The 18,738-nt window shown below is 38.8% G+C and overlaps 1 long non-coding RNA gene and 3 pseudogenes across 1 annotated transcript; 3 read left to right on the forward strand and 1 right to left on the reverse strand.

The window, feature by feature from the left end:
- On the forward strand, nt 1-2,237 carry LOC149050079 (uncharacterized). The gene is made up of 2 exons (XR_016183774.1): nt 1-174; nt 1,788-2,237. It is a non-coding gene; the product is annotated as an uncharacterized LOC149050079 (long non-coding RNA).
- A 1,425-nt stretch (nt 2,238-3,662) lies between these two features.
- Nucleotides 3,663-6,064, forward strand: LOC149050080 (uncharacterized; annotated as a pseudogene).
- Nucleotides 6,065-15,295: 9,231 nt separating this feature from the next.
- LOC149050081 (uncharacterized) lies at nt 15,296-16,029 on the forward strand (annotated as a pseudogene).
- Nucleotides 16,030-17,177: 1,148 nt separating this feature from the next.
- The window catches only part of LOC149050082 (uncharacterized), an 89,740-nt pseudogene continuing 88,179 nt past the window's right edge, over nt 17,178-18,738 (reverse strand).

The raw sequence follows: 18,738 nt of genomic DNA on the forward strand, positions 1-18,738 counted from the left end.
TACACATGATCCTCAAAATCTTCAGATAGATAAAGATTTATGCCTTTAGTGGGTTCGTCGAGTTAAAAATTTCAAACGTTTATATTGGGTCGAATACGATGGTGGAAGTAGCTCGTGCAGATTTATGGGTTTATGCTGGAAAAATGGCCCACTTTTGTCACTCGTTTACTCTGGGTAAGTAAAGTGTCTAAACTTAAGCTCCAGTACAGCTCAATTGATTTCGAACTATGTTATTTTTACTGCTCAATGTAAAAGTGTGTTGCAAGAATTATGCCTTTCTCCAGAACACCTTTCTATTTTGTTTTGTATGGATGATCGGAACTGTAGGTGTGATTTGATTCAGTAATATCTCAAAATAAGAATAAATAATGATTGCAGCCACAGTCATTTGCTGTCTTTTTTTTCCTGAGATCAATCATTTTTTATATTTATTATTTCCTGATAATAATACACACTGGCAATCTTTTGATCAACTTGCTCAAAATGAAATACAAAACAGAAATTTGGTTTAAACAGAGGGCTGTCTGAGTAATAAAAAGGAAGAGAGTACATTGTCATAATTAGTTCATATGTCAGCATTGTCTACATTTAGGAGTTACTCGTGCAAACACAGGGGCAAGGCAGGTGCATGACACTTATAACAGGAGTTTTACATGTATAATATGGAAGCCATTACCAACCTCATATTGACTTGTAGTCCATTGCAGGGTTATTCCCCACCAACCACTACCCATATTTACATCTGGAAGAGATGGGGCACTTTGAGAGTAAATATCACGAACACAATGCAATGATCCCTACTAGGGACCAAAACAGGACAGCTTAATCTAGAGTCCAGTGCACCAACCATTTGGCTGTAATGCCTCCTCCTCTGATTCTTGTGATGGGAATGAAGTGAATGGGATCAATTTAAAAGGGTGGAGCCCTTAAAACATTGTGTAACCAATAGTCACTTTAGGAAACTTTAGATGACTTAAGGCAATTTAATGCAACTTAAGGTCCCAGAGTATTCCTACAGGGTTTGTATGGAAGGCAAAGCATTAAGCCCCTTTTCCATTCTTGCCTTCTACCGAGGATATTGATAATATGGTTACTTTCTGCTGGCCACCTTGTGTAGAGAGTTTGGAATTTCTTACTTTCTCATAATAGACTATTTTAATGTAGGTTTTCACGGTGAATTTTCAGTTAATCAGATGTTAAAAAATTCCTTTGCCATGTTCACTTAGAAGCTTTTTTCCATGACAAAGAGTATGATTCTAAGGTCTCAAACAAAGATACTCTCTTTGGTGTGGTATTCTCTCATGTTAGCAGAAAAGAAATTTCCTGGAAGGTGGAATTGTGGCAACATGTCAACAAGAAAGACAACAGCAAATTTTGTTGATTTAAAAAAAGGATTCATTCACAAAGAATTTCACTGGTTCACTATGAGAAAATTCAAACATTGAAGTCATTTGATAGGGCTTGGGTATTTTTTGTTGAAATTGTGTAATTGGGTAATTGTTAAAACTCAGGTTATACATTGAACACACAGGTTTGTCTTCCATTTTTCCATTAATGCTGCAACAAGCTGGAAAATCTTTGAAATATGTTTCAATCCAACCATTTTCCATAACTTCTAAACACCATTATGAAATAGTTATGCAGGAAAATGGAAAATTTGTGGCATATAATCCATGTCTGAAATGCCATGTTCAGTACTGGCTATCAGGATGCAAAAGGGTGTACCGGTATGTGGGAATAAGCTTGGTTGTTTATGTCATAAAGTTGCTTTTTCTCCTTTTTATCAGGTTGATCTGTCAGAACAAGGGACTGAGGATTTTGGTAGGCCAGCAGATTTAAGGAAATGTTCACTAGGAAAGTGACTTTTATTTTAAGCCTGGAAGATATCATTGTGAAAAGCCCATACTTGTGCTAATGGTAACTCATTCCCATTCTGATAAGGTAGATTTAGGGAGGACACTATTTCATGACATAAATTTGACATAATTTATATGCTTTGCACAAAACTTCCATTTGATTATACTTTTTACAACCAATACCAATCACTAAGTGTCAATTGGGTAAGGGAAAAAAATGAATGTACCATAATTCTGTAATCTCGATTTTATGTAATTTAAAAAAAAAAATTAAAAGACTTGTTGATAACTGATACAAGGAGAAAAAAAAAATGTATCAAATTTGGTGGAAAAATTATAATTAGCTGTAGGCTGAATAAAGAAGATGCTTAGAAAAAGAAATGTGTGCAAATGTAAAAGCTATGCAAAACTTTTTAAAACACCTGCCTGTACCTGTGTACCATGTAGTAGAGTCATCCCAAGAAGCCACAATCCAGATTTTAATGTTTAAGACACACATACCCAGATAAAAGGGCAGCCTGGTTTACACGGGATCCCTTCAATCCCATCTGGGATCTCAGGTGGGAATGGCGGGATCCCACTAGCACAGGTGGGATCCCACCCAGAAATAAAGGTGGGATTTACAGGATCCAGCCTTAAAAATTTAGGCAGGATCCCACCTGGGACAGTCCAAAATCCCATTTGGGATCTCAGGTGGGATTGTTGGGATCCCATGCACTGGGAATCCCACCTGGGACAGACCTGGGATCCCAGCTCCTGATTTTACCTGGGTACACATGCAGATTTCCTATAAACATGCAATATAAACCAGTCATTACCACTAAACTTTGATGCACACCTCAAAAGGAGAACAAGAACAAGACCTCAAGTTTCTATTGAGTCAGTCTAGGTCAGTCAGGTAAAGTTGAGTCAAATTTTCTTGAAAATGATGCAATCAAGACAATTTTGCAACTTATTTATAAATGTTAGCCTAGCTGGAGAATTGGTAGTGAACCACAGCCCTAGGTCTGCCATTAAATTTTGATCTTCAGAAGGTGTTTTAAAAATAGTGATTTGCTTATACACAAGGCAACTTAATCCACTGCGAGAGGATAGGCTTTCCTTTCTTCATTTAAAAGATACAGTGGTAACAATCTTTCCTCAAGCTCAATGGACAGAGAGAGCTAGCAAGACTGATAATGACTATGTTATTTGTATAAATATCATGAGGAGGATAAAAAGTAGGATAAGGTCTGCACAACTCTCATATTTCAAAAGTTTAACCTATAAAGCTAGGGCACTTATATTCTTGCTTTGTGCATAATGTGTGGATGCCAATTATACAAAAAGGTTCCTCTTTATCTTTGTGCCCCAAACATTACAGGAGAACATGAATTTCAATTATAGGAAGACATTCTTTAATTTCAGTCCCAGACATAATCAAAGGAGGATCCTTGCCTTTCTAGATTCCTACCTGTTAAAACTCACTTAATGTTATAAACTATCTTATGACCAATTTCTTATATCAATGGTTAGTTTGGGTATGAGCGCAATTGTAAGAAAACCATGCACTATTGAAAGCTTGCTCAGCCTGATTATTTGATGACATCCAAATATCATTACATGCTACAATGTGGTCGCTAAAGCAAAATTATATAATAACACAATTCTCAACAAAGGAAGTCAGGTTGACTCGCCTTCCACAACTCTTGAGAGCTTGAGGTACAGAGGAATAAATATGGTAAACAGTTACAAATAATATAAAGTTGATAGTTTGAAAGCTGAAAGATGTAGATTACAATTCATTAAACCCGCTGTCATGCAATCATGGCGCTGAGACGCTCTCGATATGGCTCTGGGAAATTACTTGTTGCTTTCCTGGCATTTTGTTTATGCGCTATCGCATATCGTAAGAAGGAAGTTGGGGCTGATCTCCGAATGATTGGGCCATTTTCAGTTTGATTGAATCGCTTTATGTGGCGACGTCCACCCGCAACCAGGACCAGCAGCTGAGGTCAAATACCCACGTAAAGAGTGCCAGAGTAATGTTCGTTCAAATCAAAATGTTATCTTGTGTGCTAATTTCGAAACCTGGTCGCATGCAAAATGTCTCGGATTTACCGATACACAATTCAAAGGCTACTTTGACAATCCACATATCGATTGGATTTGTGGCTGGTTTTGTCTGCCATTCAACAACCCCTCTGACCTAGCATTTGGTGCTGAACTCAGCGTATCCAATGATTTCGAAATATTCGCCATTATTCAGGATCGGGAAGGAGAATATGCAAATATCTTGCCAACCGATTAACAAAGACCACACAACAAAGCCAGCTGTCATGAGAACAATAGATCCATAATTGACCATGGAAAAGGGAACTTAAGCCACGCATTTATAATGCATCTGAATATATACATCATTCAAAACAAATTTGAAGATCTAAGTATACTGAACAGATCTCTGAAAGCACAAATATTGGTATTATCGGAGACCAAAATCAACCGACAGTCAATTCAAATTGCAAGGTTACAATATGTTCCGCAAGGACAGAGCTAAAGGAGGGGGTGGCCCACTCATCTATATATCAACTACAATTCCATGAAGAAAGCTCACTCTGCCGACAACTTACAAAACATTAGAAGCTATAGCCGCTGATGTTAAAATAGGGAGACAAGATATTCTGATACTATCAATTTACAGACCACTTAATAGCTCCGAGAAAGAAAATAATACCTATGGCAACTACATACGAAGAGTCGAAAGTGAATTAAACAACATCAGTCAATGAGCGTGTTTCCAAAAGAAAACTAGTATTATTATTGGTGACTTTAATCCAGACAGACTACGGTTGGATCGCAGCGAGTGAAAAATTCTAAGGGACCTAGAAGAAGTCAATGACCTACACTGCCTTATAAATGAACCAACAAGAGTCACGGAAAACTCGCAAACACTCATCGATGAAATGCTTACAAATAACCTTGATCTAGTCAAGAACTGCGATGTGTTCAACCCCGAGATCAGTGATCACAGCAAGATCTATGGTGAAATAACAGTAAAGGTAAAGAAACACACAACCAAGACTCTAGTCCACTGACAAACTAAAACTACTGACTTTGACAACCTCAACAAGATCTACTAGATGCTCCGTGGCATGTCGGTGAAATCTTTGATGATGTGGATGACGCTTATGACTACAGTATTGCAAATGAACATGCTCCCATGAGAAAGAAACGGGTTCGTGAAAGAGATGTATGTTTCATGTCTAAAGAATGGAAAGCGGCGATTAGAAACAAGAGGAAATATGTCATCCAATTCTCCATAGACCGCACAGCAGAAAACTTTGAACTTAAAAAGAAATATCGAAATATTGCAACGAGTGAACAAAGGAAAGCTCTTACTGCATACTGGTACAAAAAGTCTGAAGAAGTGAAGTCCAAACCACATGACTTTTTCGATTCATTTCGGCCTTTTCTGAACAACAAAACAAGAGATGCTAATCCAATATACCTAAAAAATAAACATGCGGATGACATTATAGAAAATCAAAAGCAAGTTGCTGAGACTCTTGCCAACTATTTCTCCACTACTGCATCTGATATCGGTGGCAACCATGTGATCAGTTTAACTGAAAATGAATTTAATAACCACAGCAGCGTTCAAATGATCGAGACCATCTATAACAACTCTTCATTTCAATTCAAACATGTAAATACAAAAGACGCACAAGCCTCATTTGAAAACCTCAATCCTAGAAAATCTTGCAATGACACTGGACTAATGCCTAAATTAATGAAGAAAGTTGTAGAGGGTATTGCACCATCAGTGATGAACCTTTACAACAAATGTATTGAAATTAGCAACTGGCCAGCTTCATGGAAAAGAGGAGCACTCACTCCTTTCTTCAAAAAAGGGGACAAGTATAACGTAGAAAACTATCGACTTATCATTACGCTCTCGACTATTGACAAGGTTTTTGAATCACTGCTTAGCAAACAAATAAACAACAAAAATAACTGCTGTAACCTGTGCAACTCTTAGAGATCACCTTTTATATACCTACTGTTTATTGCACAATTTATACATATTATTCATATGAATTATGTATACATCTTTCATAAATTCTTATTTGTAGATAATTCTATTTTATCTATTTATTTATTTCTGTGTCCCCAATTGGTTGTGAAAACTACATACATTGACACATTAATAAAGCTTTTACTTTACTTTACTTACCTCTGCATTCTAACAAAAATAAGTTAACTACTGCCATACTTCTTCCATACATTAATGTTTACAGGAAATCATTAATTTTTGTCACTAGGTGGCACTCTACCTACAATAGTTCTACCAACTACAAATACATAAATACATTTTTTCAGTTATCTCATAGTTTATGACTGTACAGGTCATTGGATGTTACATTCCCACCTTTATAGGGACTGACATTACAACTACGTCAGCAAGCTGTAATCATCAAAATATCAAGCCAAGATCAATTAAAACCAAGTGCTCAAGTTTCCCAATTGGTCACCTTTGTTTCAGTCAAGCCCGCTCCACTGCATGGCCATCTTCAGCAGGACTATCCTGTTGCATGGGAAAACATCAGATGTAATTCACATGTTCAAGTAACTAACTGAATCAAAAGTTATGTTTTTTCATAATCTGTTTCCTTTAACCAATTGACTCGAAGAATGACTAGCATGTTATTTCTCCTTACAAAATCAACCCCTGAATCACACATTAGGTGCACAAAATTAAAGGAAATGGTCACCAACTAAAGAAGCTGAAGACTGTTAAACAAATTATCCTTGCCAGCACCTTACAAAGTGTATAGAGATTGTATGGTTATCCGGATGGAGAATTGGGAAACGAACGAAAGAAAATGAGGGAAATAAGTGTTCAATAACACTCAAACTGTCTTTTAATACAAGATCCTGCAAACATAACAAACACTTCATTTATAAACACATGAATATATTCACAATTCATTTATATACACACGAACATACAAAGCCTTCATTTATTTACTCACGAACATCTAAACAGAGATCAAATTGGAGAAAAAGCATGTGGATGTTGGGTTGTAAAGGCTTAATTGTGCTCCAGCAACAGTAAATGATGTTTGATAGATCGAAAAGAAGAAAGTTCTTGAAACATTCTATTTTAAATGAAAAGCCATTAGTAGTAATGAAAATAAATTTGTAAAGCTATGATTAAAATTACCTTTCCATGTAAACACACCATGATGAAATGTAATACATGAATGAATTTAATCTCACTTATTTTGAATGTGTAATCCAGAATCTGAAATGAATTAACTTGCAGTTGAATAAGAAAAACCTCAATGTGTTTTACCTGCCACTATCATTCTGAATATCAAAAACCAGTCACTACACCAAATTACATCAAATTGTACCATTAATAGCCATTTTATTGTGATTTGTTTGACAATGTGCACTTTCTCTTTTGGCCATCCGGTTTTAGTATCTATCTTTAACCAACTTCATCTGAGAAGAATGAAGCTCACACTGGTAATTTGACAAATTGTAGGCAAATCTTACAACTGATTAAATTTATTGGATCTAAAACATAAAAGTCAAATATAAAAGGCTGCAGTTTCCCTTTTTAAGTACTGTGACCTTTTTTTCTATCAAATGGTAAAGTGTATAGTTTCACTTATTTCACTGTCTGTCTTGTCAGTTATTTGTTTGCTTTCATAACAGTCGTAACTAGTGTTGCCAAGAAATGCAACAATAAAAGTGTACAGCCATGAAAGATATATGTAATCAGTTTTTCATTAGACAGTAGACTATTGCTTGAATATATCAGTAAGTACCTAGTAAACACGTTATTCTATTCTTCCACCTTGGAGGGAGCCTTGTGCGCACAAAACCTGAAGTTTATTGCTTTTAGTAGCTTTTTGGGCCTTAAAGATCGATAAAGAGCAACAGCTTTTATACCAACCATTTTTTGAAAGACACCTCTATTATGGTAAGTATATACAACTAACATGTATGAGTGAAGCATGTCAAGCATTAAGGCAGGATTGTTGATTTGTGACTCATTGCTTACAAACAGTCTATTTTGAGCATTCTTTGCAGGGCTGATAACGACAGCTTGAAATTTTAGAAAAGTTTACCTACATTAAACTGTTTGCAGTAAGAATAATGAGAGTGTTTCAAGAATTCACATCTTTATCCATGGGGGCTAAAATCGTATGAGAAGATTAAAATGTGCTTTATTTGTGATACATATAAGGATTCATTGATCGTCGTCGCTAATGAAATTCCGTGAGGGCAACTCAATCAATTCAAAGGAAAATATCCAAACAGGTAACAGAAATGGTTCATGAATTTTTAACAAAATTGCACGAAATGTGCTTTAATGGTGTTGCCGATTCGAATCTATCGTTCATTATCGCTCATGAGATTTCGAGGGTGTAAATCAATAAATTCAACAGAAAATATCCAGAAAGGTTACAGAAACGCACTCATGAATTTTCAAAACTGCTTTAGAACTCGAAAACTGTAAGCAACAATTATTTTCGCTAACCATATGCTTACCAGCGTGTCTGTCAGGAGCCCGTTTCAATACACGATCACAGCGCGGACGCTTCTTGAAAAATGGGGTCTAAATGATAGGTCAGATTTGCCGTGATTCAATTGGCTTTAATACTTTCAACCATGAAATTGAAGCGAAAGAGCGATGCACTTCCATTCTCTGTAGGTGTGCCGCAGGATAGTATCTTAGGGCCACTTCTTTATTATTCAAATCATGACGCCGTTACAGCTACCTCCAGGCGTGAATTCTACTATGTTTGCAGATGATACTACTATTCTTGTTCGAGAGCCCTCTAAAACTGTATTTACTTGGGCTGATAATAATCGAATGTCACTCAACATAACCAAAATTAAATCTTTACTTATTAAAACTCAGCAGAAACGCAGCACTTTAACCATTGCAGCACTCATCGTCTAGATAGGTGGTAGATCTATCGAGCAAGTGGATCATGCCAAGTTGCTTGGCGTTATGATAGAATGTAGCATGTCTTGGGAGCACCAGATTGATACAATCTGCCGCATTATTAGCAGTATGCTTTGTCTTCTCCGTCGTATCAAACCTTATTCAACTTTGATTCTGCTCTACAATTATATAATTCTTGTGTTAACAACTACTTCAACTGCTCCCACCATCGTCTCTACGTCTCCATCGTCTTCAGAAGCGTGTTGCGCGTATACTCCTTAATGCCGACTTCTCTCCGGCTTCTCTTTCTTTATTTTTAAAACTAAAGTGGATCATTAAATAGAGGAAACTTTTTCTTCTTTTCAACGTACTCCTTGATGCGAATGCTCCCAATTGCCTCAGGAACAGATTTCAACTTCTCTCTGATTCGCATGGACCTTTGGGCCGCTTACAAGAGCCTCTCTTTATGACTTAAAGATGCCATACCCAAATAGTGACTCTGGGAGACGCACACTTGCCTCTAGTGCCACTAAAATTTCCAATGGTCTTAGTTCCGACCATAGAGAGTCCTCTTCTTATTCTACTCCGCTGACATTCAAATATCTTCTCTCCTTTCTTAAATCTAAATTACGAAACCAATTTCTCTCACGCCATCCTCTGCCGAGCACTTGGAGGATCTACTGTGCTTTGGATCGCGTCAGTGTTGTTCCTAAATTTTCTTTCAACAGGGAATTCACCTCGTGCCTTATGAATGCTCGTTCAGTATGCAACAAAACTCGTATCATGAAAGATTTTGTTGTGGATTACAAGGTGGATTTGTTAGGGATCACAGAAACATGGTTGCATATGGAAGGTAGTGACGTGGCTGTTGGAGAGCTCTGTCCGAATGGTTATCGTCTCATGCACACACCACGGTCGACAGGACGAGGTGGAGGCGTAGGCCTTCTTTACAAGCAAGGCATTGGCTTTAAATCTAAAACAAGGCTATGTAAGCATTCTTTTATATCATTTGAATGCATGGATGTCACCTTTGCTGCTTGTAAGAGTTTGAGAGTAATTGTTGTTTACCGTTCCCCGGAGGGTGCCTCAGTTGGAGTCTTTTTGGAGGAATTTTCTAGTCTATTGCGAGAGACTGTAACATGCCCAGAAGAGCTTTAGATATAAGGGGATTTTAACTTCCATATGGATGACAAGGCCGATAAGGACACGACACGATTTGGAGAGCTACTGGATTTGTTCAATTTAAAGCAACATGTGAGTCTACCCACCTATAAACGAGGTTATATATTGGACTTGGTCATTACAAGGAATGAGACTAAGGGTGCTTTAGGCCTAGAGAATGTCACAGTCATGAAACAGTTTATCTATGATCACAAGGCTGTTTGCTTTAATCTGAACTTATGGAAACCAGTAAATGAGAGGAAGACTGTTGTCTCTCGTAAATTAAAGGGGTTTGATTTTGATGCTTTCAATGAAATGATTATATCGACTGGTTTGTCGGATGGATGTGTCTCGCAATGTATTGAGACGTTGGCTAAGGAGTATGATGAGGTTTTGTGCAAGGCTTTGGACAAGGTGGCACCTAAAAGAACTCGCACTATCGTCATTCGACCTAATGTCCCTTGATATAATGAGGAGATCGCCACTCAGAAGAGGAAGAGGCTCGAACATAAATGGCGTTCGACTGGTCTCGAAATTGATAGGGTGAATTATTTGGAATAGTGCAAAGTTGTAAATGCAATGCTTTATAAGGCGAAAGAACAGCATTATTCAACAGTTATTGAGGACAATACCCACGATAGCAAGTTACTTTTTCGCACAGTTGATAAATTACTGCAAAAGAATACAGACAAAAGATATCCGTCTGCGAACAGTGACCAAGAACCCGCGAATGCCTTTGCTGATTTCTTTAGTCCACGATTGTGCGAATTCGTAATGAATTGCTGGTTAGCAAAAGAACAGCTGGGGTAGCTCACTATGGAGGATTTTGAGCGTACATCATGCTTTAGTGAGTTCGCAAAATCAAGGCATACGCACTGGATCCACTTCTTGCGAGTATCATGTGGAAATGCTATTCTAGTCTTGTTCCTGTATTTAGAAGAGCGATTAATTTGTCATTATATATCATCTGGAGTGCTGCCCAAGGAACTTGACATCGCGCTGCTATTACCTCTTCTCAATAAGGTAAATGCAGATTTTGAGCAGTTTAGTAATTTTCGCCTTGTGTCAAATTTAAAGTTTCTATCTAAATTAATAGAAAAAGCAGTGTTTGTGCAATTGAATAACTATCTTGGCGAAAATGATCTACATGAGCCTCTCCAATCAGCGTACAAGATCTCTCACAGCACAGAGACTGCGCTTCTGACTATCAAAAAATGACATTATGCTATCATTGGACAAAGGCGAGAATGTTTACCTTGTTTTATAAGATTGGTCGGCAGCATTCGATACTGTTAACCATACCTTGTTGCTGGCACGACTGCAGAAATCATTTGGCATCAGAGGAACTGTTCTGCAATGGTTCAATTCCTATCTTTCTGATAGAACTCAGTTTGTTAACATCAATGAGGTGAATTTTACAATATGTGATCTTCCCGTGGGAGTTCCCCAAGGTTTAGTTCTGGGACCTGTACTCTACCTTCTGTATACGGCGCCACTTGCTAAAGTGATAAGATCTTATGGCTTGGATTATCATGTATACTCTGATGATACTCAGTTATACTTTGCATTCAAATCGGTGGATGTAGACACCACTAAATTGAGGGTCGAGAACTGCACTTCTGCTATTTGTCGTTGGATGGATCTCAACGAATTGAAGCTAAACCACGACAAGACGGAGGTCATGCTCATCCACTGAAAGTATTGTCTCTCTCCATCCTTTCAGTCCTTACGTGTTGATGATGAGTGCGTGGCTGCCTCTCAGTTGGCTAGGGGTCTTGGCGTCATCTTTGATGAGCACATGTTTTTTCCTTCACATGTGTCTAGCATCTGTAGATTATCATTTTATCATCTCAGGAACCTGTCTAGAATTGGGAAGTATCTCACTAAAGAATCAGCAGCAGTTGCTGTTCACGCATTTGTCACATCGAAACTAGACTATTGTAATGCATTATTACATGGCTTGCCTAAGTATCAGTTACAAAGATTGCAATATATACAAAACACGGCGGCTAGAGTCGTGTGTCAAATGAGTAAGTTTCAGCATATCACACCTATTTTGCAGGAGTTTGACTGGCTACCGATCCAATACCGTATTATTTTCAAGATTCTGCTTCTAGTGTATAAATCACTGAATGGGGCATCGCCTAGCTATTTAGTTCAGAAACTGCAGTATTGTTCTCCCACTAGATCATCTATGTTTGTTAGTGATGAACTTTTAATGCAACCTAGATCGTATACTAAGACCTACGGAGACAGAGCATTCGCTGTTCATGCGCCAAGAGAATGGAACTTAATACCCTGTGAAATTCGGAGGTCTAACACCATCTCAATTTTAAAGAGCACCTAAGACGTTGCGCACGCAGAAAATCTATGGTTCTGCGAAATGCAGCAGTCCCTAACCAAGCCACAGAAATTTAAAGAATTTGAAGCAACGGCTAGGATTGTACACAGATGAAAACGAGTTGCACCTATTAAGAGAAGACTACAGATTCCACTTAACGCCAAGTTCCTCATTTTTCTGCCATCCGATCACTACCCAGCCGTTCTTATCATTCAAGATTGCCACAAGACAAGTCATTAGCAAGATTCTTGTGTGGATTGCAAGAAGATAGAGGGGCAACATTATGCAATCCCACCGATCGCGCCCTGACTCAGTTTCTTGTCGGAGGGAATCCTGCCTTCACCAACACTGGAATCGATTTTGCCGGACCGTTGTTCGCTAAGAGTAGCTCCACAGAAAAAACGTTGTTAAGAAGATCTACATCGTGTTGTACACTTGTGGAAGTTCTTGATCCGTTCATCTTGATTTTGTACCAGATCTGAGCGCGGAAAAATTCATTAGAAGCTTGAAACGTTTCATCTGCAGACGAGGTATACCAAAGCTGGTTGTGTCAGAAAACGCCCAAACCTTCAACACGCATGCTTGTCAGTAGTATTTTCAAGCGGCTGGAGACTTTCCTTGATGTTCCTGATGTTTTGAACGGATTTTTTAGGATAGGGAATGTTTTTTTCTTCAGATACAGTGAAAGATGTTAGTATCGATTGAAGTGATATTTTATTGAGCGTGATTTGATAATTTTGGTCGGAAAAATTAGCTAAAAAATTGAAAGAAGCGACGGTAAACAACTTCAGGTGAAGATATCACAGGTCGATTGATCGAGGGGTACACGCCGGAAGAGGATCCGTTAAGGGGGTCCTTTGCACTTTTCACGACTATTGAATATGAGAAAAAAACGAATCACGGTAATCTATACTAATCAATACTCTTATTTCACGCTTCAAGGTAAATAACATGATAATGGGAAAAAGATCTTACAGACATGGTTTGACGATGCTACTCCGGTTTACAGATTTAATGAATGTAACCGAAGAAGTTACAATTCATAGACCCAACGTTTCGACACTCCTGTCTAGTGCCTTCATCCGGGGTGATCTAAACGCTGCAACAAGAGAAAATCTTCAGATCGTGAAATTTCTTCAGTGCTTTATTCAAACCGTCAGTTTCAATGTTTTTCTTCACGCGATATCGCCTTTTCGCAGGAAGAAGGTTTAAGAACTGAATTTGGATATGATGTATTCGTTGTGGGTCTACCTAACGGAGGTTTGATGTAACTTTAACAGTTGCGAGTTGTTGCGGCGTGGAAAAATCGCCTCATCCTCATGGTCCCTCGCAGGTAGAGGTTCATTATCGGAGTCAGGTACCGCACTTGTCCGTCTGGCTATCATTTTCACTGCGTCGTTACCTTGTTCTGATGTTTGCCGCTCTAATTCCATTTCACCTCTTTGTTTTCCTCCTTTTGGGGGGGTCTCGTTGCTTGTTGTTGTTATCAGAAGGCGTCTCAGTAAGACTTTCCATATTGTTGGCAGGATAATCCAGAGCTTTTATGCTTTACCTAGTCTCCGTTGGTTTCAAAAAGGTGGGATACATATTGAGTAAGAGGGTACCTGCTTTGAACCTGGTGGTTCGGCCCGGTGCACAGTTCTTTCCATTAAGCGTTGCTTACTACCCAGTCTAACATAATTTCCCGCTTACTTTCATTCAGTTTTCTGGCTGGACCAAGGTGATTTATCCTATAGTACTAGGACTACGCGTGTGTGAACTAGTTTGTCGCCCACTGTGCAACCCTCTTGATTCTCTCATAGACCGTATCGGCAAAAATCGTGGGTACTAGAGCAAAGTAGGAAACTGTTCCTTTAAGTGACCTACAACACGTAGATTTCCTACTTGAGTGGTGAGGCAAGAGTGCAGGTGAATTCGGAGCTTGGGTTCAACTCGTGTAACAGACGTTTGAGAGCTTTTACACCATTGAGAATCACTTTGACGTATGAGGGCTAAGCGGTCGTTAGGAGGGCTTGTAAAAGTTTGCCTTTACCAAAAAAAAAAATGCATTTTCTCGTCAGTCACCACGGAGGACAGAAAACAATTTCTTTTTTGCACGTATCACGACTAGCAAATCGTCCACAGTTCACTGCTTTTAACTATTTTTACGATCACAATTTACGGCAATTAAAAATAACAGATCAAATTTCACAGAAAACCCCCTTACGGCCCCTCTGACAACAGCGAATCAGTGGGCTTCTCTTATACCTTCTCTTAATGTCGTCAGTCGCCCGTGTTTGCTCCACCAATTTTTCTCTGACGTGTCATGCTTCTCTAAGTGTGGAAAATTATGAAGAAAGGTCACCTTTAACTCGTGTTTAAACCTGTTATTTTTTAACGTCTTCGATTCTCTTTCGATTATTTTCGTTTCGTGATTGTCTTCTGCTTGGAAATTTCAATTTTTCAGCTATTCAATTCGGTAACCTCTGCTTCGTTTTTCAGTGTCTTTAAACCGAGCCTGTCCATGATCCTGGCAACTCTGGCCAATGAAATATAACTCTCTTTACAATCTGTTTCTTGCGCTGCGAAAGATTGACTTAAATAAAGATAAGCTAGACCTAGAATATCTTATTTCAAACTTTAAAATAAAAGGAAACTTAGGATTCGACATGAAGATATTTATAGAAAAAATTCCTGTATTATTTTATTCCAGAATTGAGAAAAGGGAGTTCTTATTGTATAAATGACCTAATTTTCGAGTTTACTCTACATGTGCCTTTTTAGCCAAAAATATGGTCGGAAAGTAATAATTAACTCACCAAGTTAATCATTAGCATTCATTTACCTGACAACTGACAAATGTCCTAAAATCTAACTGAGAACTGACGAATGAAATTTTAACTGAACTGACATTTGTACCCCCCCCCCCCCCTTCTTAGACTCTCTTGTTATCGAAGGTCTCGGTGACAAGTCTGGGAGTATCAGAGGAAACGTGATCATGGGGTAACATTGGCAATGGGAGGTAAATATGACCCTGGCAACGATGTTGGTATTGCTTGGGACGGAAATTTCTCTGCGAAAATAAATACAATAACGACAGAAAAGCGTTGGTTCACAAAAAACCGAAAAAAAGAAGACACAACTGAGGAAATTTTCGGTTACTTTGGTATAAATATTCTCGACAAATATTTTCCACTGTACGACAACGCTTCTGGCAAAACAGACGCATTACCAAAAGTTCATTTCTGGCGCGGAGAAGCTGACACAATTGGTTGGTACAAAGACTCGAAAACGGAAATAGAAAGGTATGTAATCGTGGATTGGAAGGTTCTCGACATCTTGAACTTCTGGGAGAAGAACAAAAACGCTTTTGGGAAATTCTTTCATCAGTGTTTAATCTACGCAAGACTTCTTCAGCTTCATATGGATCTTGACTACTTGTCACACATCCTGATCGTACCCATCAGTTCAATAACTGATCCACCCTGTGTTGTTCTGGAATTACCCAAAGGAGTGTGAAGAAGCGTTTGAAAGTTTCAAGTGGTCTCTCACATTTCCCAAGCCTACAATAAAAATGAGGGGACAAAGGCCGTTTCTGACGCGTTGACCGAAGCTTGCCTTTTAGATATTTTCTTGACATGGATGCGAGTGCAGAAGAGCTGCTGGATGCATTGGGATTAGCTTCACTCGAACTCGAAATCATTCGAATTTGGAATCTGAAGAAACAATTACCGTCGCAGAATAAATAACGTATACTTTTAGGTTACCATTGCCTCTTAGACGAACTTGAGGGTAACTCATGTAGACTGGCTTTACCACTGATTTCTGTTTCTACCCTTGTAAAAGATTAAAGCAATAACACTACTTAATTTTTCCCGTCAATAATAGTTGAGCATCTAATTTTTTATGGCCTCTTCTAATCATAGTTACATTGTATAACCTGCTTCGATGAATCCTTTCTAGTAGCTTGTAACATTCATTTTAGTTGATCAATATAGGTTACACGAATGGAACTCTATTACATTCACACCAGAATGACTTGCCATTGATTCCTGACCGTAGTCTTAATGAATAGTAGGTTACTTATGTTTAGCAAGAGAGACAGTGAAATGCTATTTCCTGACATGTGAGCTTGTGGAGAAAGCCGTAATCAATATATTTAGTCTCCACTACACAACAAATAACACAGTAGTGTACACCAAAGAAGTTTATTTAGGGAAGCCTGCCGAGAACCAACCCGAGGCATATATAGCCCGAGGCATGCATACATACATACATTCGCAACTGATATACCATATACAATCCTGATATACAGTCGATTCCTTACACATTCAAAAATAGGTAGACATTATTAACACGCAAACTTCACCAAGTCGTGATTAACAGAGATGCACTACCGCTTACAAGGACATTACTACGGTTATTCGGAGGCCAGAAAAAACCTGCCAGAAAAAACCCCTTTGGGGAAAAAACATGACAGGAAATCTACGTAGGAGCCATGGCCCAGACTAAGAGCAGTTGGCATCCCGTCCTACGAGGCTTCACAGTTAGTAAATTTGTCATCAGCCAGAGGTGGACGGTTGGTTCTAAGGCCTAGATGGACGCCACGTGCTATACTCCCCCTTGTATACCACTGCATCATTACCCATGATGCTCGGGCCCAAGGCGCAGGCCTTGTCGTATCTGGTGCCGACAAAATATTAATTTCTGCCTTATCCGCAGACTCAATCGTCAGAAATACCACATTTAGTCTCCACTACACAACAAATAACAGAGTATTGTACACCAAATAAGTTTATTTCGGGAAGCCTGCCGAGAACCAACCCGAGGCAAAGAATTGGGCAAGACGCACCAGGCTAGGTGACATTATACCACTAAAAAGAACACGAAAACGCCCTCAGAGCCCAAAAAAACGCGATACTTCGAGTAGTTGTTCAAGATTATCGTCTACGTATGTGTCTTTGGCTTATAACGATTTCCAATGACATGGTCGTTGGAAAACCCTGTCGTTTACTCTATTGTTTGCTACTATAGTGGCTCCTCCAAATCTCAGAGAAAGCAAACCAAACTTAAACGGTTCAACTCCGAGACTTTGCAGGTCACGTCGAAAATTCCCTCTAATAGTAGAGTAACTAATTGGCTTATCAGGAGCAACAAGTTCACAAGAGCCCTTCCCTTTAGAAATGGGCTTGAAAATAAAATCTTTGGAATCAGGGGGTATCTTAAACATAGCTAAATACCTCTTAAGCAACTCAACGGGGCATGCAGAACTAGACAATTGTGAGATAACGACTTCGTCGCCTTTACGGAGCTTTTCACTCTTGCTTTTCAAATGTTTAATGACCATGAAGCCCTCTTTAAAGGAAATATTACTTCTAACTCTATACACATTGTCAAACCAAAAGAAACCGGCAAAAGATAAAACATACACGTAAACATCACGCAACTCTACAGGGTTGTTTAGGTCTGATTTGTTAATAATGTCGTGGAATAAAGTGGCCGAAATAGGTTCTTTACGACTAAGGCCACTGGTACCAAGGACTATTTTGGACGCCGTCCCCACAGCTTCAACAATTGGATCATCAGTTGGAGAGGGGATTCCTGTTACGTCATGGGCCCATTTTAAGCCATAGAAAGCAGAATCGACCGCGCAAGGGGAGTGGGTTTCCTCTACAAGATGATGTAAATACAAAACCACATGAAAAGGGCCGGCGGGAGCAGCTTTCCCGTTTAACTTATCGTTTCCAAACTGCTTCCATCTGCGAAAAGCTCGGTTGTATACCATAACAGTCCCATTTTCTTTGGAAGAGAGTACAGTCGTCTTCAGTCGATCTTTCAGTCCCTCAAGCAAGTCGTCAAGCGGTCCGTCCCGGAATGCCCAAAATCCAGAATGAAATATATCTAAACGAGAGATAAAATAAGGTAAAGTGAGGAGTACAATCCAACAAGAAATAACTAAATGAATAGATAAATAAAAATAGGATAACCGGGAATAATCAAACTCTAACAGAGAATGCACAGAAAATTGGAATCTGTAAAGTGGACCACAAATGGGTTCCTTTAATTTCAAACAATGCTTAATAAATTCTTGACACAAACTCGTGTCATAACACGATACTGAAGAGAAATACTATGACTTAAGTCACTCCAGGCCTGAGTAAGTGCCAAACAACCCATAGGCTAAGTACAAAGGACTTAGAGCAATTAAGCTGGGATTGACTGAAACAAAAGCGCATTTGCATCCAGAAGAAAAAACTTCCGCGGTGAATACAAACGGTCGCCGGGCTAATTACAACGATCACAGTCTTTACTGAACTTCTTAAAGAAGTCTACGTGAGCACAGGGAGATCTGGGGCGGCGAAAATCAATTCGAAGGGCTATAACATCAAAGTCTAGGGGTCTGGAACCGAAAAGCGAGTTTCTGGCTTTTCCTTTGATAAAGAGACCTGGGAATTTGG

This window comes from Pocillopora damicornis, chromosome 2 (genome assembly GCF_964200805.1).
Source record: "Pocillopora damicornis chromosome 2, jaPocDami1.2, whole genome shotgun sequence".
NCBI lineage: Eukaryota > Metazoa > Cnidaria > Anthozoa > Scleractinia > Pocilloporidae > Pocillopora > Pocillopora damicornis.